Source organism: Sturnira hondurensis, unplaced genomic scaffold (assembly GCF_014824575.4).
Source record: "Sturnira hondurensis isolate 20B ecotype Veracruz unplaced genomic scaffold, ASM1482457v3 Scaffold0019835, whole genome shotgun sequence".
NCBI lineage: Eukaryota > Metazoa > Chordata > Mammalia > Chiroptera > Phyllostomidae > Sturnira > Sturnira hondurensis.
Genome location: NW_028092466.1, coordinates 1,706,279 through 1,712,278, shown reverse-complemented (window position 1 = coordinate 1,712,278; position 6,000 = coordinate 1,706,279). Strand labels below are relative to the sequence as shown.

The 6,000-nt window shown below is 47.2% G+C and overlaps 1 protein-coding gene across 1 annotated transcript in view; it reads left to right on the top strand.

Annotated features, from left to right (window-relative positions):
* Nucleotides 1-598: 598 nt before the first annotated feature.
* SHISA6 (shisa family member 6) overlaps nucleotides 599-6,000 on the top strand; it is a 165,027-nt gene continuing 159,625 nt past the window's right edge. Inside the window, exon 1 of the mRNA XM_037028256.1 lies at nucleotides 599-691. The gene's annotated coding sequence lies outside the window, so the exon portion shown is untranslated. The remainder of the gene's footprint in view (nucleotides 692-6,000) is intronic.

The following is a 6,000-nucleotide window of genomic DNA, read 5'->3' as shown; positions in this document are numbered from 1 at the left end:
GTGTGATTCACAAACATACACATATGTAGAGCAGTCCTGACCAGACCCTGCCTCTGCATGTCAGGAAGAAAGAAAACAAGTGAATGAGGCAAGAAAGGGAATGAGGGAAGCTGAGGCAAAGGAGAGGATGATAGGGCAGGTAGACTGGTGTTTGATGCGCTCGGTCAGAAATGCCAAAGTCATACCACGTGTCTCTCTTTCCATACCCTCTGCTTTCAACATAACCTCCCAGAACTTTCTTTGTTGTTGTATAGTGTGTGTGTGCACACACACACATATATTCACTTTGTTGCACAGTAATATATATCTAAATATATTTATATAATATATGTTAGTATATAAATATTTATATGGTAAATATATACTTTATATATATTTATAAAATATATATTATATAGTTCTATAATATATATTATACATTTATATAAATTTAGGAAATTATATGCACATGTCTTCTCTTAACTGCTTCTACCTTCTGACTTAACTGCTGATCTGAGTTAAGTTCAGCACTGTGGTCAGGTGAGCTGGAGCTGCAACCTTTGTCTTCTTGTGGTGTCGTGGATGCGCCAGGTAATTCTGCCCCATCTCCTTGCAGGACATTATGGGAAGGATGCTTACCGAAGTGGAGGAGCTGATCTCCATAACTTCATCTCATCTGGATTTGTCACATTAGGAAGAGGACACACGAAGGGTACAGTGGAAACCATTTTTTACTAACATACAGAGGTTGCCTAGGGAAACCCCCAACTGAAAAGTGAAGATGGTGTGGAGGCCAGAGGCTTGCCTGGGACAGGAATAAAGGGGGTGGTTCAGTTGCGGCTTGTGCTGGTGAGTGCATGGCTCTGACGGGAATGGCCAGGAGGTCACAAGCATGACTGTAGAGGGCAATAATAGACTTCCAAGAGACATGCACCCTGCTCCGCCCACAGAGTGGAGAGGACACACGCCACCGGCTCCCTGTGGGAGGGGCCGCAGGCTGGCGGCATGGTGGAAACACTGCCAATGGACATGACAGCTTTTGCAATGTGTTCCTTGTCTTCTTGGCTATTATTCCTTTTTTTTAAAGCCACATTTTATAAACTGATGTCAATGCTTTGTACTGTGGGTATCAAAGCCAGCACGCATGTCGAGAGTTTCAGCATCCTACATGTGTCTGTGTAAACTCTCTCTGATGTGGACACAAAGGGGTACACAGACCTTCGAGCCACAAGCTGAAATAACATAGCATTTCTGCTGAGCTGCTTTGTGACCTAGCTGACAGCTTGCAGAGCATCTGTGCAGGGGGGCTAGAATCCTCCATTCTGTCTTTTGTTTCAACAGAGTCCTGCTAGCGTTGTGAGCATTCTGTCATGTCAAGAGTAACTGGCTCTCTAACTCCTTTGATTACCTCCCAGCACCTGTGTACTGTTATAGAACTGTGAACTCTCTGTGGGGATGGCACATCCCTGTCTCCCTCTGAAACGTGTCTGTTTTAAGTGTGAGTGAACAAGGAACTCTGCAATATTTTCTTACATTCCATGCACCTACTTTTTAAATTCCCTTTGTGATGTTTGCTCATCCTATAGAAAAAATCTGTATCTGTGTATGTATTTTCTGTTGTGTCTCTTTGTGTCTAAATAAAGTTTATTGAGGATACAGGTGGCATTTGTGGCTAAACAAGTGTTACAGAATCAAATCAGGACCAGTGGCTCCAGAGGAGAAGTTGAGCTGTCCAGCGAACCACTGAAAGGCACAGTCCCAGTCACACCTCTGTCCCCTCACACTTGGGCCAGCTGGCCCCCATGCCATCCACTTTGTGATAATTACCTATCACCATAAAACCATCACTCTAAAATTAGCATTTTAAAGTGGTAAAAAACATTTATTAACTTGCGTAGTTTTTGCAGTTCAGGAATCTGGGAGCTGCTGAGCTAGGTGTTTCTGGCTTGGGGTCTCTCACGAGGCTGCAGTGAAGGTGTAAGCAGGGGCCGCATTGCCTCCAAATGGGGCCGGGACTGGGGACCTGCATCTGAGATGGTTCTCTCACAGGGTGCTGGCTGTGGGCAGGGGCCTCCATTTCTCCCTATGACTACTTGAGTGTCTTCACAGTATAGTGATGGGGCTTCCTCAGAGTGGGCAATCCAAGAAAGAGAAAGACAGAAACCACAATGACATTTATGAGCATCATTTTCACAGTGTTCTATTGGTTACACAAGTCAGCCCTATTCAGAATGATAGGAGACTACATGAGGGTGTGAATATCAGGTGTCAAGGATTGTTGAGGGCCCCTCTGGTGGCCGGCTACCATGCTCCCATGACCCCAAGAACAGAGCTGTGCACATGGCTCTTTCAACAGAACACAGCAACTCTTACTCAGGTTTCCGAACTGCAATGGTTTCTCCCCTTACCCCTCTTCCTTATAGGTGGTCACCGTGAAACACCAAACAGTTCAATCAATAAAACTCATTTTACACACACACACACACACACACACACACTCACAGTTGCGGCTCTTGGTTCCCACATTCACTTAACAAATATTTCATGAGGCTTGCTACATGCTAAGTAATATCCAGAAGTAAACAAAATGGAATCTGTTCTGTGGAGCTTATACTCCACTGGGGGAAGCTAACAAAACTTCTTGATGACAAGAACAAGGAGGAGGGAGGAAGAACACAGGAAGAACAAGGCTTCCTGTGGCAGGAAGCCCCTCTGGGATAGGGTAGTGAATGGGCAGAGACCTGCATCCCAGGCAGAGGCACTGGGAATGCGCTGAGGAAGAAGTTTCTTCATGGGCCCAAGAAGTGGAGAGAGGCCAGTGTGAGTGCAGCAGGATGGAAGAGGCCAAGGGTGGAAGGAGTTGGGATTGGAGAGATAGGAGCCAGATCATGTACTTATCAGGCTGTGGACATGAGCCTGCTTTCAAGTTAACAGGACCTCCATCAGAGCAACATGCAGGTCATTCTCTATCCATACCTGTCCTTTAGGTTTCTGTAACTTGGGACATCCAGGAGGCTTACCCTGCCCCTGTGTAGAGGGCTTTGTTGTGGCTGCTGCTTATTATCTCCCCCTCTTCACTTGTGTGTGACCAGCCTCCCCGAGTCCATCATCTTTACCAGATCTTCTCCATTCTATGCCACCCAAAAGCCTCTGAAACCTCCCCTGTCCAGGAATGTACCTTGTGTGTACTTTTCAATTTAAATAATAACTAAACTTTCATGAGCAAAGAGACTGGGGGTTGGTGGGGGGCAAAGGGGGTGCTTTGGAAATGAGGGTCTCTTTAGTCCCCCCACAGCCTAGTTCTCTGGGAAAAGGCCAAGCTCCATTCTACCTTCCTTCAGAGCAAGCCAAGTTCAACTCTAAGTGGTGCCTGTAAGCACAACGACCCTAGGTAAATGCCCCAGGGAAGCAACCACTCAGAGGTCTCTAACGTGTCACCCTCCTCCCTTGTGTGTGTTTAATTCTCTTCCATTCCAATTTTTTCTTTCCTTGTTCTTTTGTGTCAACTCCATTACTGCCTTCTTCTGGCCCCTCTTCCTTTACTCTTTTCCCTACACTTGCCTGAGACCTTCTGGCAGCATGTGGCCACTGTGAAACCAGGATGACTCTCAGAACTAATGGGGTAGCCACACAAGTTTTAGCAGGACTACTGTTACCCCACCAACCCGAGATGGACTATCTAAGACCCGAGCAGGAGGGTCCCTGTTCTACTAAGTGGCACTGGTCTCCTTCCCTGGAAGCTTGGATGACCCCGAGTCCTGTGTGCCGTTTTACAGACCCCAGAGGCATCAGGAGATAAAAGCACATGCCGGCTGCAGGGAGGACGGCTCCAGTTTCAGAGAGCACTTGCTCTCCCTAGGTTACAGGGAAAACACTGAAACTAGCATGGCCCGGGGAACCTGCCCAGGGAACATCAAACAGGTAGCCCTGTTCTGTTCCAAATCCAGGCCTGTTCCCCCGGCTTGAACTCCCAGATGCTGGGTGTCCTGCCTCTAGACGATGGGAGGGGCCGAGGCAGTGTTTGGGTTGAAGTTCTGTGGGAGCCACACCTTGGTGGGCACTCAGTAACTCTTGGCTGTTTCTTATTAGAGGTACAGTTTGCAAGACAGGAAGTGACAAAAAGGACATGGACAAGGAAGTAGAGCATTAACAGCATGTTAGCATGGTCAATCCTTTCAGAAAGGAACTTTATTCCCCTCTAATAACTTTTCAGGGTCTGTGTATACCTAGGGACCCTATCCCATTTAGGCAGTTTGTTTAAAATCTGTCAGGCAGCTTTGGTTTTTTTTCTCAAGTCTGGTAGAAAGAGCCAGAAGAATCTTTCCAAAAGCCCTTACACATCGATAGTGAGAGCTCCAATGACCCCACTAGCACTCCACAGGCTGCCCCAGGCCTCAGTCCTGAAGAGACAACATGCGACACTCAGTGTGGCTGTCTTCTGCCCTCAGGCAGTTTTCAGAGTGTGATGGGTGGGTTATGGCCACCCCTCTTCTAGTATTCTGCTCTGTCTACTAGGTCTTTTCCACCCTTCCAGGACCAGTGAGAGGGGGGGCGTTTTTATGGGTGAGAGAGGGGTAGGGAGAGAGATCTCAAAGGCTTTGTGAAAAGGAGGGAGCTCCAAAGTGGTTGCCCCTTGTAGGAGGCAAACTCTGTTGCCTGTGTAGCCGTTCATTTCAGGTAAGCCCATAGGCTGAGTGTGCCAGACACTGTCCTAGGCATTGAGGGTGCATCAGACAGTAAGAGACAATAAAAATCAAAAAAGAAAGAAGTAAATATGTGAAGTATATCAACATGGAGTTAAGAACTATGGAGCAAAATGAGGCAGGGAATGGAAAAGCTGACTTCCCGGCTTTATAAGAGCGTCCAGAAGGGTTCAGAAAAAGGTGACATAGGAGCAAAGACTAAGGAGGCGAAGGGCCAAGGCAGCTGGCTTTCTGGGGAAGATTATCCTGGGTTGAGGGAGGGGTGGTGCCATGCCCACCTGTCTTGACTGGGGACAGTTGTGAGATGGAAATAGACAGAGCAGCAAGGGTTGGGTCAGAGAAAGGTTGGAGCCTGACCACACAGGGCCTGTGGGGCCATTGAAGCAACTGGATTCCAGGTAGGGCCAGAAAAAGTGCAGAACATTTTCCACCTGAGGCATTAGGAAGGTGGAAGGCTGGGAGAGACAGGGTTTGGGCAGAGGTTGAGGGTGAGGTAATATCATTCTGACTTCATATTAAGTTTTAGATGCTTATTAATAATCCATGTGTTGCCCTGGCTGGCCTGGCTTAGTGGATTGAGCACCAACCTGTGAACCAAAGGGTCACTGGTTTGATTCCCAGTGAGGGCACATGCCTGGGTTGTGGACCAGGTCCCCAGTGAGAGGTGTGCAAGAGGCAGCTACACATTAATGTTTCTCTCCCTCTCTTTCTCCTTCTCCCTATCTCTAAAATAAATAAATAAATAAATTTTTAAGAATCCATGTGAAAATGTCAAATTCACAGGAGTTGTCCTGGCTGGTAATATAAATGTGGGTGTCTCCACTTCATGAAGCCAGGAGTCTGGGTGAGATCAGCTAGTGAGGAGGGGCCCCCAGAGAAGACTAGCCAAGTGTGGGGAGCCAGGAAGCAAGAAAATCATGGCAGACTGTTGTCTTACATGTCAAGTGGAAAACAAACAAGGGTTTCCAGGGGAGGGAGCAAGCTGCTACTGTGTGGCATAGAGAGGCCCGATGAGATGAAACCTAAAGTGGCCATGGGTGTAACATGAAGGTCACTGGAGGTCATTAGTGACTAGTGACCCAGGCAAGGGTACTTTTGGGGTGGCAGTGCACACATCTGCCCAGATGGACGCAAGAGAGATTGGGTAACATCTGGATGTGATTCTATGTGACCTGGGCAAACCGAGTAATGGGAAGAGAAGGGTTCACTATGACAGTCTCTCTATTTTGGGGTATCTTTGAAATGCTCCACAATAAAAACTGTAAAAGATTTTTTAAATGAGAGAATGGAAGAAGAGGAATAGAAGATGGCAGGTTTA